The sequence below is a fragment of the Canis aureus genome, chromosome 2 (assembly GCF_053574225.1).
Source record: "Canis aureus isolate CA01 chromosome 2, VMU_Caureus_v.1.0, whole genome shotgun sequence".
Classification (NCBI taxonomy): Eukaryota; Metazoa; Chordata; class Mammalia; order Carnivora; family Canidae; genus Canis; species Canis aureus.
Window position 1 is genome coordinate 55107684 of NC_135612.1, and position 17742 is coordinate 55125425.

Genomic DNA, 17742 nt, shown 5'->3' on the forward strand with positions numbered 1-17742 from the left:
GCTCAGCCTGGCAGAGGAAGTAAGGGAATGAAATTCCACTGTGATGAAAATAAGCCCAGGATAACTTTGGGAACACATAGGCTTGGCCCCTCGTCCAGATGGAGGTTGGGGCCACAGGCATAGCATGTTTGTTTGAGTTTTGAAATATGAGGAAGAATTAGGGGAGAAGAGGAAGAAAGCAGGACTGTGCCATGCTCAGTGAGCCACAAGAATGGCATAGTAGTAAGAGACTCAGGCTCTCAGGAGGTCCTGAGTTGTTAGGGCCGTTGAAGCTTAGGCTTCAAACACTATAAGAACCTTGAATGCCACGTCAGAGTCCAGGCTTTGTCCAGGGCAGTGTGATCCCCTGAAGGATTTTATATGTACTCGATTTATGTATCATTCCACTTCCTTTTGAAACTTAACATTCTGATGTTTTTGTGACTTTGGATTAATAATTGCAAGTGTTCCTCTCTCTCCCCACCCCCCACAGTCTACAGTTTATCTGTTGAATTCAGGTAGTAGTGACAGAAGGTAGACAGAATTGACTTTCGTCTTGTTGTTTAGTTAATAATACAAGAGAATGGTTAAGTGTAATAGTTGTGAAGTGAGCAGAAAGATACTTTGAAATGTTTTATGTTCTTTATGGTCAGTATTTTTGTACATCCTGTAGAAAGATGTCATTCTCTATATATTTTCAGGCACTTGTGAAATTTTCGGGTGTCTGAATTCCTTTTTAGGACTTGTATGGATGTATTCTCATTATTATTACCGAAGTAAAGAGGAAATGATATCAGCAGATGTGCGGAGCTTTTATTCACACTGAATACACTATTCATTTAGACAAAAAGATCATTTCTCCATTCAAATCGGAATATTCTAATTTAAGGCCTAAATCAGTTGTGTCATAATCTCTATGGAAACAAAGCTTTCTACTGTGTAGTAGTTGCATAAGTAACTCATTTCCCCCTTGTAGATATACAAATTGTAGATGCGGATGCTGCTTTTTCCATTTTCTCTCAAGAACTCTTAAAATAGAAGAGACTTTAGCCAGTGACATTTGTTTATATGTTTTATAAAATTTAAAATGTTCAAATTTCCTGCTTACTTGCATTATTTTTTTTTAATTCTTTTTTTTTTTTTTTTTTTTGCTTACTTGCATTCTTACAAAATTGCTGGAATTTAACAATCACTGATAAGCTGCTTTCTTTTCCTAGTTGAATTCTGACTCAGAGGGCTGAATTACCCTGTCACTTCTTTTTTTTTTTTAATAAATTATTTTTTTATTGGTGTTCAATTTACCAACATACAAAATAACACCCAGTGCTCATCCCGTCAAGTGCCCCCCTCAGTGCCCGTCACCCACTCACCCCCATCCCCCGCCCTCCTCCCCTTCCACCACCCCTAGTTCGTTTCCCAGAGTTAGGAGTCTTTATGTTCTGTCTCCCTTTCTGATATTTCCCACACATTTCTTCTCCCTTCCCTTCTATTCCCTTTCACTATTATTTATATTCCCCAAATGAATGAGAACATATAATGTTTGTCCTTCTCCGATTGACTTATTTCACTCAGCATAATACCCTCCAGTTCCATCCACGTTGAAGCAAATGGTGGGTATTTGTCGTTTCTAATGGCTGAGTAATATTCCATTGTATACATAGACCACATCTTCTTTATCCATTCATCTTTCGATGGACACCGAGGCTCCTTCCACAGTTTGGCTATTGTGGCCATTGCTGCTAGAAACATCGGGGTGCAGGTGTCCCGGTGTTTCATTGCATCTGAATCTTTGGGGTAAATCCCCAACAGTGCAATTGCTGGGTCGTAGGGCAGGTCTATTTTTAACTCTTTGAGGAACCTCCACACAGTTTTCCAGAGTGGCTGCACCAGTTCACATTCCCACCAACAGTGTAAGAAGGTTCCCTTTTCTCCGCATCCTCTCCAACATTTGTTGTTTCCTGCCTTGTTAATTTTCCCCATTCTCACTGGTGTGAGGTGGTATCTCGTAGAGAACCCAGAAGTGGACCCTGAACTTTATGGTCAACTAATATTCGATAAAGGAGGAAAGACTATCCATTGGAAGAAAGACAGTCTCTTCAATAAATGTGCTGGGAAAATTGGACATCCACATGCAGAAGAATGAAACTAGACCACTCTCTTGCACCATACACAAAGATAAACTCAAAATGGATGAAAGATCTAAATGTGAGACAAGATTCCATCAAAATCCTAGAGGAGAACACAGGCAACACCCTTTTTGAACTTGGCCACAGTAACTTCTTGCAAGATACATCCATGAAGGCAAAAGAAACAAAAGCAAAAATGAACTATTGGGACTTCATCAAGATAAGAAGCTTTTGCACAGCAAAGGATGCAGTCAACAAAACTCAAAGACAACCTACAGAATGGGAGAAGATATTTGCAAATGACGTATCAGATAAAGGGCTAGTTTCCAAGATCTATAAAGAACTTCTTAAACTCAACAGCAAAGAAACAAACAATCCAATCATGAAATGGGCAAAAGACATGAAGAGAAATCTCACAGAGGAAGACATAGACATGGCCAACATGCACATGAGAAAATGCTCTGCATCACTTGCCATCAGGGAAATACAAACCCTGTCAGATCTTAACAGATTAGCATCATCTGGCTGTGCAAGGCTCCCTCTGGTTGGTCTCCTTACTTCTGGATCTTTAGGTGTTCTTTACATATCACGAGCCCTTTGTCAGTCATATGTTTTGCAAATACCTTCTCCCATTCTGTAGCTTATCTTTTCACTCCCTTAGTAGGGTCCTTTAATGAACAGAAGTTCTTAATTTTAAAATCTAATTTATTAGTCTTTTTATGTTTAAGAAATCCTTGCCTATCTCTGACGGTTCCTCACTTTTTTTTTTAGTTTGGTGGTCTTCATCTGATTCTCCTTTTCTCTCCCTGCCAACTGTACATAATCATTCTAATGTGTTTAATGTATGTTATTTCGTTTTTGTGTGGTATTGTAAAGTATGTATTTTTGAGGGCTTATGTATTTGTAATTTTGTAAATGGTATTATAGATCTCATGATTTTTTTTCTTTTTCACTTAGCATAAGTATTTAAGATTTATCATATTACTGGGGCACCTGTGTGGCTCAGTTGGTTAAGCGTCTGCCTTAGTGCAGGTTATGATCCCAGGGTCTTGGGATGGAGCCCCAGGTCAGACCAGGCCAGGGAGTCTGGTTGCCCCTCTGCCTCTTCCCTGCTTGTGCTCTCTCTCGTATCCTCAAATAAACAAATAAAATCTTTTTTAAAAAGGATTCATCATATTACTCTTTCCCAGTTAGATATACCCATATTGTCTGCAGCTCTGCCGCTTCGAATAACCCTGGACAAACATTTTTGCATATAACCCCTTACAGATCTTTGTTAATAGATCTCAAATTCTCACTTCTGGGTCATAGGGTATGCAGGTACAGGCATTTTTGGCTTAACCTTGGTAATTAGTTCCTGAACAGCATGTGCCCTAAGTGAAATTTTCGACTTGGAGCCATTACTTACTCTTAAATGGGAAAATTTTATAATTCATCGTAAGTCAACTCAAAACCCCCAACCTGCTTCCTAAAGCATAACTGAAATTTACTAAAGCCATATACATAAATAACATTCTAGCACGTTAGGATGTAAAATGCTTAAAACATCACTTTCTAATTGTCAAATATTGTGGTTCTTGACAAGAGGTTGCACGTGCAGAGCATGAGCATCTCTTCCGCTCAGGCTCAGACCTAGTTTGCTGTTATTTGGCTAAACACCAAGAAGGGCGGAATCGTAGGTAAATAGGGCACTCGTTTTGGTGTCTCCCTCAGGAAAATGGTGAAGAGATGGAAATGAGCCAGCATGCCAAGTACACTTGCTACTTCTGTAGCAAAACCAAGATGAAACGATGAGCTATGGGGATCTGGCACTGTTTTTCCTGCATGAAGACGGTGTAAGGTGGTGCCTGGGCCACTTCTGCTGTCACAGTAAAGTCAGCCTCAGACAACTGTAGTTGAAAGACCAGTAGAAGCCCCACTACTTGGAACAGCATTAGCCTATAATAAATGAATTAGTTTATGTAACAAAATTACTTTAGCTTGTTAAAATGTATTACTTAGTTCCAGTTTGCATTGCATTAATTTTGCTCTTGACAAAAACTTGGAAATTAAAAATATCCTTATTTTTTTTATGGGGAGGGGGAGTGGTTGCTTTGAATGCACTCAAAAGAACAGTTTGCCTGCTCTCCTGTGACTTCCAAAGGAAGGCAGTGGCCCCATGGAGGATGGTGCTGGGATGCCCTATGTGCACTGGCAGTTTTGGAAGCTGCATATCCCCTTTGACACTCCATGCTTTCCAAAATGCTTATGCAATTATGACTACTTGCTGTTTGAACAAGTGTATTTGGACTGTAATCTGAGACTTCCTGCATATAATTTTGTTGAAAACGTATTAGACTTCTAGTTTCTAGTTCTGTTCATGAGGAGCTTGGAAATCAACATTTTATCCTAACAATAAGTAAAAAGCTGAAGAGACTGAAAAATCAACAACTCTTAAATCCATAGGGGAAGACACAGTACCCCCAAGATTGGAGAGCTAGGCAAATGCAGGGACTCACTGCTTCCCAGAGGCTCTTGAGTAGAAGCCGTTCAGGAATGCTGGGGTAGGAAAACCTGAACTGTAATCTGTGAATTACTGGAGGCTTGGTGCAGACAACTCTGAGAGAATTAGAATGTTCTGAGGGACTGTGGTATGAGGGGGGCCCCACAGTATTGTGAGGTTTGCCTCCAAGAGTTTGACAAGATTTATATAGTAAATATCAGAAAGAAACTATGTTGTCTACAAGAAACTCACTTTATTATTATTTTTTTAAAAGATTTTATTTCTTTGAGAGAGACAGCAGGAGCAGAAAGAGGGAGAAGCAGGCTCCCTGCTCAGCGGGGAGCCCCACATGAGGCTCAACTCCAGGACCCTGAGATCATGACCTGAGCCAAAGGCAGACACCCCAAGAAACTCACTTTACTTATAAAGACACATATAGGGGCACCTGGGTGGTTCAGTTGGTTAAGTGTTGGACTTTTGATATCAGCTCAGGTGCACACCTGCTTGCTTGCTCTCTCTCTAAATCTTAAAAAAAAAAAAAAAAGACATCTACATTAAAAATAAAGACATACCATGGTAACATTAATTAAAAACAAGCAAATATAGCTATATTAATTTCCGACAGAGCAGACTTCAAAGTAAGGGAAGTTATCAGGGATACAGAAGGACACCACATGATGATAAAGAGATCAGCTCTCCCAGAAGACATAACAATCCTTTATGTATATGCACCCAACAACAGAGCATCAAACTGCATGAGACAAAAACTAATAGAACTGCAAGGAGAAATAGATGAGTTCAGTATCATGGCAGGAGACCTCAACACCTTTCAGAAATGGACCTATCCAGCAGACAAAAAACCAGTAAAGACAGAATGGAACTCAACACCACCATCAATCAATTGGATATAATTGACATGTATAAACTATTTCATCTAATAGTAAAGTACATGTGGTTTTTTCCCCCTCAAGCTCTTACAGAATATTCACCAAGATAGACCACATTCTGGGCCATAATACTTTAACAAATTTGAAAGAGTAGAAGCCATACAATGTCTGCTTTTAGTCCACAATGGAAGTAAACTAGAAATCAATAACAGCAAGATAACTGGAAATTCCCCAAATATGTGGAGATGAAACATGGGTTAAAAAAGAAATTTTAAAATATTTTGAAATAAATGAAAACTAAATACAACTTACCAAGATTTCTGGGATGCAGCAAAAGTGCTTAGAAATTGGTAGCATTGAATGTGTAATTGAAAAAGAAGATTGATCTAAAATTAATAATCTGGGACACCTGGGTGGCTCAGTGGTTGAGCATCTGCCTTCAGCTCAGGGCATGGTCCCGGAGTCCTGGGATCGAGTCCCATATCGAGCTCCCCTCAAGGAGCCTGCTCCTCCCTCTGCCTGTGTCTCTGCCTCTCTCTGTGTCTCTTATGAATAAATAAATAAAATCTTTAAAAAATAAATAAGAGGGCAGTCTGGGTGGCTCAGTGGTTTAGAACCGCCTTCAGCCCAGGGTGTGATCCTGGAGACCCGGGACTGAGTCCCACGTTGGGCTTCCTACGTGGAGCCTGCTTCTCCCTCTGCCTTTGTCTCTCCCCCTGCCTTTGTCTCTCCCCCCACCCTTCTCTCTCTCTCTGTCTCTCATGAATAAATGAAATCTTTAAAAAAATAAAATTAATAATCTAAGTTACTACCTTCGGACACTTGGGGAAAAAAACCCAACAAATTAAATCCAAAATAAGCAGAAGAGGGATCCCTGGGTGGCGCAGCGGTTTGGCGCCTGCCTTTGGCCCAGGGCACGATCCTGAAGACCCAGGATCGAATCCCACGTCGGGCTCCCAGTGCATGGAGCCTGCTTCTCCCTCTGCCTGTGTCTCTGCCTCATTCTCTCTCTCTCTCTGTGACTATCACAAATAAATAAAAATTTAAAAAAATAAATAAATAAACAAAATAAGCAGAAGAAAAGAAATAATAAAGAATTAAAGCAGAAATTAGTGAAATTTTAAACAAGAAATCAATAGAGAAAAATTAATGAAACCAAAAGGTGGTTCTTTGAATAGATCAGTAAAATCGATAAGCCTCCAGCCAGGCTAGCTAAAAAAGCAGATACAAATTCCTGATACCAGAAATGAAAGAAGGAGCTTCATTACAGATTCCATAGAAGTTAAAAGCTTGGTAAAGAAATACTATAAATGATTCTGTGTCCACAAATTTGATAACCTAGATGAAATGAACCAATTCCTTGAAAGACACAAACTTTCAAAACTCACATAAGAACTTGATGCTTGGGCAGCCCCCGTGGCTCAGTGGTTTAACACCGCCTTCAGCCCAGAGCATAATCCTGGAGTCCCAGGATCGAGTCCCACGTCCGGCTCCCTGCATGGAGCCTGCTTCTCCCTCTGCCTCTGTCTCTGCCTCTCTCTCTCTCTGTGTGTCTCTCATGAATAAATAAATAAAATCTTGAAAAAAAGAACTTGATGCTCTGAATAGGCTATCTATTGAAGAAATTAAGCCAATAATTAATAACCTTCCAAAACAGAAAGCACTAAGCCTAAAAGGCTTTACTGGTGAGTTTTACTAAACATTTAAGGAAGAAATTATACTAACTCTCTACAGTCTCTCTCAGAAAGTAGAAGCAGAGAAAATACCTCCTGACTCATTCTATGAAGCCAGCGTTACCTTAATATCAAAACTAGATAAAGGGCATTACAAGAAAACTGCAGACCAATATCTCTCATGAACATAGATGTAAAAATTCCTGACAAAATACTAGTAAATCAAATGAAAAAAGAATTATGTGCCACAACCATGTGGGCTTTATCTCAGTTAGGCAAGCCTGGTGGTTCAATATTAGAAAAATCTATTAATATAGCCTATCACATCAATAGTCTAAAAAAGAAAAATCACATGATCATATCATTAAATGCAGAAAAAGCATTTGACAGAATCCCAAACCCATTCATGATAAAAAGGTCTCAGTAAACTAGGAATAGAACTAGGAACTTCCTCAACTTGGTAAAGAATATCTACAAGAAACCTGCAGCTAACATCATACTTAATGATGAGAAACTTGAGGCTTTCTTGCCAAGATCAAGTGTAGGTCAGTGATGTGTCTTCTTTCACCAGTCTTTTTCAACATCATACTGGAAATTCTTGCTAATGCAATGAGACAAGAAAAGGAAATAAAAGGTGTACAATTAGGAAGGAAGACCTAAAACTGTTTTTTGTTTACAGATGACATCATTTATATAGAATATCTAAAATAATTGACAGAAAAACTAACGGCAGAATTAATACGTGATTATAGAAAGGTTGCAGGATACAAGGTTAAAATATAACCTTTGCTTTCCTGTTTACTAACAATGAACGAATAGAATTTGAAATTTAGAGCACAATATTGGGAGTGCCTGACTGGCTTAGTCAGTAGAGCATGTGACTCTTGATTTCAAGGTTGTGAGTTCAAGCCCCATGTTGGGTGTGGAACCTACTTAAAAAATAAACAACAATATCATTTACATTAGTACTCCCAAAAAGAAACAACATTTATTAGTATAAATCTAATAAAGTGTGTGCATAATCTATATGAGGAAAACCACAAAACTCTGATGGGCAAAATCAAAGAAGAACTAAATAAATGGGGAGATATTCCGTATTTGTGGATATGAAGACTCAATATTGTAAAGATGTCAGTTCTTTCCAACTTGATATATAGACTCACGGCAATCCCAGTCAGAATCCCAGCAAAGTTAGTTTATGGATATTGACACACTGATTCTGACATTTACACGGAGAAGCGAAAGTCACAGAATAGCCAGCACAGTATTAAAGGAGAGGAATAACTCTCCTTGGTTCAACTTCATGGATACTTTGGGGATATTGATAAAAGAATAGACAAATAGATCAAAGGAACAGAAAAGAGAGCCCAGAAATAGACCCATGTAAATATAGTCACCTGATCTTGACAAAGGAACAAAGGCAGTACAATGGAGTAAAGATAGTCTCTTCAAGATATGGTACTGGAACAACTGGACATCCACATAAAAAATAATTTAGATACAGATCTTACACTCGTCACAAAAACCTACTCAAAGTGAATTGGAGACCTAAAAGTAAAATGCAAAGCCATGAAACTTCTAGAAGATAACTTAGGAGAAACTCTAGATTACCTTGGGTGTTGTAATGCCTTTTTAGATGCAACACCAATAAACAGATAAAACATCCATAAAAGAAATAATTGATAAGAAGAACTGCATTAGGGGATCCCTGGGTGGCACAGCGGTTTATTTATTTATTTATTTATTTATTATTTATTTATTTATTTATTTATTTATTTATTTATTTATTTATTTTTGGCACAGCGGTTTAGCGCCTGCCTTTGGCCCAGGGCGCGATCCTGGAGACCCGGGATCGAATCCCACGTCGGGCTCCCGGTGCATGGAGCCTGCTTCTCCCTCTGCCTATGTCTCTGCCTCTCTCTCTCTCTCACTGTGTGCCTATCATAAATAAATAAAATTTTTAAAAAATTAATATTAAAAAAAAGAACTGCATTAAAATTAAAAACTTCTGCTCTGTGAAAGACAATATCAGGAACATTAAAAGAAAGCCCCAGACTGGGAGAAAATATCTCCAACAGATGTATCTGATGAAGGACTGTTGTCCAAAATATACAAAGAACTCTTAAAAACCTACTAATAAGAAAACAACTTCATTAGAAAGTGGGCTAAAGACTTTAACAGACATTTCACCAAAGATCTACAGATGGCAGATAAACACAGGAAAAGATGTTCCACAGCATATGTTATCAGAGAAATACAAATTTAAAAGCAAGATACCACTACACATCTATCTTCTATTTATTAATTAAAGATTTTATTTTTTAATGAGAGCAAGGGTGGGAGGGAAGGGGAGAGGCAGAAGGAGAAGGATAAACAGATTCCCCCCTGAGCAGGGAGCCCGACATGGGGCTTGATCCCAGGACCCCGAGATCATGACCTAAGCCAAAGGCAGACACTTCACTGAGCCACCCAGGTGCCCCAGCACACATCTAATTAGATGGCCAGAATCTGGAGCACTGACAACACCAAGTGCTCATGAGGTTAGAGCAACAGGAACTCTCATACAGTGCCGGGGGAATGCAAAATGGCATGACCACTTTGGAAGACATTCTGGTAGTTTCTCACAAAACTAAACTGACTTGATCATACAGCCTAGCCATTTCTGTTTGGTATTTGCCCAAAACAGTTGAAAAACTTAAATCTACACAAACCCCTGCAGAAAGATGTTAATAGCAGCTTCATTCATAACTGCCAAAACTTAGAAGCCACCAAGATGTCCTTTAGTGGGTGAATGGATAAACTAATACATTCAGACAATGGAATATTACTCAGCACTGAAAGGAAATGAACTATTAAGCCATAGAAGATGTGGAGGAACCTTAAGTGCATTGGCTAAGTGGAAAAAACCAATATGAAAAGGCACGATACTTGGATGATTACAACTATAGGACAGTCTGGAAAAAAGCACAACTGTGGAGACAGTAAAAAGATAAGTGGTTGCCAGGGGTGGGGAGGAGATGATGAGGTGGAACGAGGATTTTCAGTGCAGTGAAAATACTCCACATGATGTTCTAATGATGGATACATGTCATTATACATTTGTCCACATCCATAGAATGTACAGTACTGAGTGAAGCCTAAGGTAAAATACAGATTTGGGATGATTATGACGTGTCCATGTGGGTTCATCCTTGGTAAAAAATGTACCGTCCTAGTGAGTGATGATGATGATGATGATGATGGGGAGGGCTATACATGTATGAAAGTAAAGGATATGAGGAAAATCTCTGTACTTTTTAGTTTTGATGTAAACCTAAAACCGCTCTGAAAAAAAAGTCTTAAAAATGTATTTAGTTTGGAGGATGTAAATAATGCATTTTTCCTATGTAAATACCAGATTACTTCTGGTCAAGATTTTGTTCTAAAACCCTTAGGAAGCAGCAGCCCTGGGATAGTACATTCTCCAGAGGAAACCTCTGGCCTGGGATGTTGCTATTACTTGCATTGAAGGGGCGAAGGCAGTAGTTATCTGAAGCTGGGGGCCAAGGCTCCCGGTATTCTCCCCCTCCAGCATCCATCCCTAATCTTCTGGACCCAAGGCCTTGTCTGCCTCAGGGGTGCTTCACACTCTGCTGGTGGGGTGAGTACCCCTGCTGTGTACTTCTCTCAACCCCCTGTGCTTTCTCCTCTCCTCTCAAACCCAAAGTTGTTTTCCTTGGAACTTAAGAAACAACTTCTTCCTTGATTTTTCAGAGCTAATTATTTGAAATCTAGAATTAGACATAATTAATAGTGAAATATTCCAAAAAGAAGCTTTGAGGAAATCAGTGTTATTTATGAAAAACCGTGTAGGTCAGTTAAGACAATACTTAGGTAGCCCTCCTAACACAGGGCTCATAAAAGACATGGTTTCAGCAGTAGAACCTCTGGCCGTGGACTGTGTTCAGAGGGTCTGATGGTTGGATACAGGAAGGTGGTTGGGATGAGCAATTTGACTCTGGCAGACTCTCTCAAATAACATTCGGTCTGGAAACCTGCTTTCTGCCAAAACCGATGTGTGGAGCCTCCACACCTGGTAAGAATTTCCTCATTGCTCTAGAACTACAGCAGGGGCATTGTGAATGCTCATGTATCCCCTTCCACCAGCAATAACGGCCACACATTATGGTGCCCTTGACCGTAGGCCAGGTGCCCTGCAGAACTGCATGTCTGTCTCTCACTGAATCTTGACAATCACTGTTCTCTAGGCAGGGTCCTCAGCAAAGTGAGAAAACTTGCCTAAAGACACATAGGTTTTCAGGGGAGAAAAGTCAGTTTAAACCCCCCATCTGGGGGATCCCTGGGTGGCCCAGCAGTTTAGCGCCTGCCTTTGGCCCAGGGCATGATCCTGGAGTCCCAGGATTGAATCCCATGTCGGGCTCCCTACATGGAGCCTGCTTCTCCCTCTGCCTGTGTCTCTGCTTCTCTCTCTCTCTCTCTCTCTCTCATAAATAAATAAATAAAATCTTTAAAAAAAAAATAAAAAATACCCCCCCCCCCCCAATATATCCAGTCTCAGGTAGCATGTTGTGGAAACTGAGTGATTCTGGATAATTTATCATATCGTGTGGGTTGTGATTCTCAGTGTAGTCCCTTTGGATATCATTGAGGTTCATGAGCTAACCCAGTAAGGCCTGGGCTGGCATTTGGAGTCAGGATGCTTAGCAGTGGGCAGTGGGCGGGCAGGCAGCTGTACACCCTCCTGAACAAGGCTCACTGCTGTCTAAGTGTGCAGAGTGTGATATAAACATGATCAACATATATACATAGGCCTAGAATAGACTCCTCCCAGAGAGAAGCAGGATGCTCATTTGTTAATTTATAGTTAGGAAACTTTTTTTTTTTTCAGTATCCGGATCATCTATACCTGCTGGATTCAGTTTTTCCTGGAAGGAGCTGAATAAATAGCACTGCGTTCTCCACCTCTGGCTCCCCTTCCCTGGCAGCCTGTAGACCCTCCTCATTCTGCCGGGATGATACATAGTGATCAGTTGCCTCTTTTTTGAGGGGTTGGAGAGAGGTAGGTTCTAGTTATCTTATACCTCAGATTTCCCCAGTTGAGATTTGAGGATTCTTAAATTTCAGTGGCACATTTAAAGAGAAGCTTAGGGTTAGGTTACCCTGCAATTGGCTATTCTCATTTTTTATGGATTGATTTTCTAGTTTCACCTTTAGAAGCAATCTTTCAGAGTTTCAGGAAAATCTTTATTTGTCCCTCGTACCAAATACATAAATATGATATTTAAGAACTAGATCCTGTTTTTTTACACATGATATTTCAAGGTGTCATGAAGTTAATGGTTCTTATTAGAGATTACCTTAGTGCTCTGAAAAAAATAGCTCTTCGGAAAAATAAAGTTTTAAGCATGCCTTAAAGTGTGTATGTGTGTGTAAAGTTGTAGTTTCATAGCAAAAGCTTCTTGGAAAATCTTTTTTTGTAGATACTTGAGAATTTATTAGGCATTTTGCTCGCAGTCAGGCTTTAAACTCTAGATAGTGCTTTTAATCCAGACCATTTTTTGCTCTACACTATGGGTTTGAGGGAAAAAAGGACCTGAGCAGTTTTACCCAAGTATGTGACTTGATTTTGGCATTCAGTTGGGGAAACATATAAAAGTCTCCTTGTAAATATTTGCTGTTTAAATTGACCAAAGGGACAATTAGGAACAGGTAAGGAGAGAAAAAAGAAACACGGACGGTGGGGATGGATGTGGAGCATTTGGCCTGCTCTTGGAGAGCATTTGGGAGCTTTGCCTCAAGGTATATCTTGGTGCCATCTTGTGGGTGGATCTGGAAAGGACCAAGGAGACCCACACCAACTTCTACCAGGATGCCTTGCAGCACCCCAAATTTCCATACAACACCTAAATAAAAACCTCAAGTCAGATATCAGAACTCTGGTCTAGGAACCAGTAGATTAGATAATGTCCCATCTATCAAGAAGTCCTGATCACTGAGCTCCAAAATACCCCAAAGCTATCTGCTCATCTCCTGGGCCACAGGGCCATCCTCTCTCACTTGAACTGCTATGGAAACTTCCTCGCTGGTCTCCTTTGCCTCTGCTGTCACCATCCCACTGTCCATTTTTCACCAGGGATCTATTTAAAAAATAAAAATTAGATTCTATCACCTTCTTATATAAAACTCTTTGGTGACTTTTGATGAAATTTAGGATAAAACCCAGGTTTCTTGTCTGGGCTTAGAAGGCTCTGCATCGTAAGGCCGCTACCTAGCCATGACCTCATCTCCTGTCCTCATTCCCTTCCTTTCCTTGAATGCTCCCCATTCCCACCCTGAGACCCATGCATTCCTGTTCCCTCTGCCTGGGGCTCCTTCTTTTCCTTGTGTGACTGGCTTGGCTGCTTCTCATTCAGATCTCATCTTCTACATTGCTGCTTCAGAGAGGCCTTCCTGGATTCTGATTTAAAATAGGGGTGCCTGGCTGGCTCAGTTGGTGAAGCGTCTGCCTTCATCTCAGATCATGATCTCAGGGTCCTGGGATGGAGTCCCGCATCTGGATCCCTGCTCAGTGGAGAGTGTGCTTTTCCCTCTACCCCTCCCCCCTGCTCATGCGCACTTTCTCTCAAATAAGTAAATCTATAAAAAACAAAATAGCACCCCAGCTAGTTTCTATCACCTTCCCCCAGTAGGTAGAGGTACTGTCTTATTTTTTATTGGATATCTAATGCCTAGGAAACCAGTTAGCTCACTGTGGGTGTGCAACAAAGATTTGTCAAGTGAGTGAATGCTGCTTCCTAGGTTCTTGGTCTTATTTCCATTAGATATAGGTTAAGGTCAGGTGATTTTAGGCCAATCCCAGTGAAGCATAAAAAGACCACAGGAATTCAGTCCCCCTGAATTGGGTCTTAGTCTCATCATTGTCCTTTACCAGCTGTTTAACCACAATGCTCTGAGCTTCAGTTTCTTCATCAATAAAATGGAGTTAATGAGTTTACCTTACTCATAGAGGAAGGACTAAACTGGATTTAAGTATGATTTATGACTAAACTCTGGAAGCAGAGTTTTTAGCACGTAATAGGCAACTCCTTTCTCTGTTAAAACTGCATCATGTTGTCATTGTGTACATTTTCCCCTCCTGCAACTCAAGGGCAGGGTTAGGTACATCTTTGCACTTCCAGCACCTTGCTCAGTGCTTGGCTTAAAGCATAGTAGTAAGTGATACACAGATGTCTGGACTAATTTTGACTCTTCCCACCCAGGAACTAGTGTCTCCTGACTGTCTAAGCTGTGTCCCTTTGACCAAGTTACCACTCTGCCCAGAGAGAAAGACAAGGCCACTGGATGTACAGGGAAAGTCTGGAGGGTTAGCAAGGCTCAGGACAAAATCTGATTTTTGACTTTGCTAGAGCTCCTAGGTTTGTATACAATTAATTTAAGTTGATCCCAGTGTATCTTTGTTTCTAATAAAGGGGATGTAGGAAAAAAAAAAAAAAACACATGATTCTTTTGTGGTTCCTAGTGCTTAGGCTTTCGTAAGAGTCCTTCCTTCCTTTATGTTCCTTTATGAAATGAATATATAAAAACATTCTAAAACTGGAAGTGCTGTATCACATATACATGCATATGTAGAAACTAGCATGAGTGTGATTTCCGGATAAACGAGTGATTAGAAAAGATTAGCTGTTGAGTAATACTGATTCAAAAATACTTCTTAAATGCCTCCCACGTGCCAGGGACTGTTTCGGATTTTGGAAATACAGCAATGAATAAGGCAGATAAATCCCTGTCTTCGTAGAACTTACATTCTAGTGAGAGAGACAGATGATAAAGATGATAAATAGTAAAATACAGAGTTTTGCAAATGATGACTGAGAGCTGCAGAGGGAAAAAAACAAAGCAGGCAAGGGATAGAGTTGGTTTGGGGGAACAGAAATTGTAGGCAGGTTAGTATTATGTATCTCTTTTCTTTCCCACCCCTATCCACAAACAAGATTCATAACTAGTTTCACCTTCTAGTGTCACTTCTCTAAGTGTTAGGTCCGTTAGGCAACAAAAGAGATCTGATATGTGTTTTGTCAGTTTTGATAATAATTTAAATTTCATGCTTCTGTCAGCCATATTTATAAATATTACTTTATTAAAATACAAAGAGTTTATAATTTCTTTTACAGTTTAATAAATACATATCTAAAAGTCCAGAAAACTAAACAGCTTGTATGATTACCATTATCCACAGTGTTGTTTCTGTATTGTCTAAAGTATCCATTGCTTTTAAACTTAAAGATTAAATCAAAGCTGTGATATTACAATTAACCTGAAGATGACTTCTCTTTTAAATGTTAATGTGCTCAGCAAATTATTAAGAGGGCTGTGACCTTGAAGCATTCGATCAGTTTGATTCTGATTTTCATACATGAAGAAAAGAAGAATGTAAGAATTCTATAGTTCTGATCCCCTTTTCCAGAGCAGTTGGGAAGTTGTTTACTCTTTGAGGGCCCACTGCTGACGTCCGCACACTGAGTAATGTCATCAGATTTCCTGGTGGTGGTTATTTTGGGGGGGCGGTGGTAAGTAGTTGTCCGGCTCTGCTGGGACACTGCTCGACAGAGGTCCTGAGAGCCGGATATACCCCGTAGACAGGATGTAAGGTTAAAATGCAGTCTAGTTAAGTAAATAAAGTTAAGTGTTGGGTGGTAAAATAGAATTGCTGAAACATTAATGTTTTAAAATGATATCATTGAAATTATACTGAGGCAAAATTAACTTTTAAAAAAATCTATATCTGCTTTTATTTCTTAAAATTAATGCAGTGGTAAGTTGTTTTTGTAAGTTGAGATCATAAAGTTATACTGTCCTTTGTGAAAGTTATTTCACCCACTTTTGGTGTGGACCCAATGCTGAGAGTTGTTTTCCTGGGAGGGATGAGGCTTTGCCCTGATCCATTCATACTTTTATCTTGTTTCTCAGCTTGTGATCAATGCTATATATACATACATGCACACATGTGTATATATATGTGTGCGTGTATGTATGTATGTATTTTTAAATATGGTAGTCATTAACATTTTAAAATTTTATTATTACCTTTATTTTTTTCCTCTTGTTTTCCTTAAGTTTGTACTTTTGACTTTCTCAAACTTAGTGACTTTAAAGCTTGATAAGTTCCCTTAATTCTTGTTTGTGACAAAAGGATTTAAGTCTATAAATCTTGTCTCTGAGTAAAATTTGGCAGTGTCCCATAAGTTTCATTACATGATATTCTTCTCATTTTTATTATTTTCAAGGTAATCTGTAGGTATAATTTCCATTTCCCTCTCTGACCCAGCAATTACAAGTTAATATTTAAAAATTTTTCATGGCAGTGGTGTTTGTTGATTTTTGCTTAAACTCATGTTTTAAATTTCTGTTTTGCTGGCATTATGTTGAAGAATAAAAATGGTACCGTTTTTACTTCCAGGAATGTGTTTTTTCTGTGTGACCTAGTGTATCATATGCTTGTATATAATTCATAAATATTTCTTTTTCTCCTTTGAGATTTTTTAATCTACTTGGCCCTCAGAGCCAGTTTCATAGGTATCCTGTCAGAAGCTCCCACTCCCCACTCACATAAGGGACTCAAGCAAGTACTTAGGCTGCTTTATCTTGGGCAGTAGCAGCAGGCTTCCTGTTCATGAGTCCGCCATGCTATAGAAAATCAGCGAGGTGACTTTCCTTCTTTTTCTTTTTCCTGTCATTTTCTTCCTTTTTTCTTTTTCCTGAGTAGCTCCACTGCATTCTCCAAGCAGTACATCTGTATCATTCCTTGTACGTACTTTCATTCATTCCTTTAAACTTAGTGAAAACCGACAGAAAACTCATCATTGAGATTGGTCTCTCTCAGTGTCTGAGTGCACTGCAGGCACATGACTGTGCAATAGACCAAACCTCTCTTTGAAGACTCTCCTGGCCCCCTTGGATTATCTCTCAGAGTTGCTGGCTTTGACATCAGCTGCACCCCTCGCTGTGAGGCTGGCCTGCTGTTACCCAGCATGGGGGGGGGGATAAGGCTGGGATGTGGGGGGGTCTTTTCTCCTCAGCCTCCCACTGTCAGAGTCCTCCTCAGTCTTAGGTCTTGGAATAGTGACGGCCTTCCTTCTTCTTCTGTTTGTTACAAAGCATATGAGAAACCAAGCTGGTGTCTCATAGTTGGTAGACATCAGCTTCTTGCAGTGAGAAATAGACATGGGCTTTCCCTATCACTCAGCAAGCCTTGTTCCATGTGTTTACTGTGGGACAGATCCCTGCCTGAGGGTAGACATGGGAAGTGGGCAGTCAGGTCAGAAATATTTTATGGGAAGGCTTATAGATCTAGGTCTTCCGCTGCAGATTTGCCATGGAATCATACCACCACCCAGAGGCCTGTGGAGCCCTTCAGTACATAGTGTTTCTGGAAAAGTTACAGAAATGTGTCTCCTCCTCTGGGTAGCAACTCATTGCCAGCGTCCATCACTCAGGGCTGTATTTCAGCCCCAATATTCTTCCTTCCTTGGGCTCGCTTATGCAGTGCACAGACTGCCCGAACCTTCCAGTGGCCCTGGGTTTGCAGTGAAATAAAT

General features: G+C 39.9%; 1 protein-coding gene across 8 annotated transcripts in view; it reads left to right on the top strand.

The window, feature by feature from the left end:
• Positions 1–17742, top strand: part of PDE8A (phosphodiesterase 8A) — a 157302-nt gene that overhangs the window by 55543 nt on the left and 84017 nt on the right. Inside the window, exon 1 of one of the 8 annotated variants that reach the window (XM_077873453.1) lies at positions 12043–12206. The exons of the other annotated variants lie outside the window; for them this stretch is intronic. The gene's annotated coding sequence lies outside the window, so the exon portion shown is untranslated. Of the gene's footprint in view, positions 1–12042; positions 12207–17742 lie in introns of those variants that run through there. 8 annotated transcript variants of the gene reach the window in all.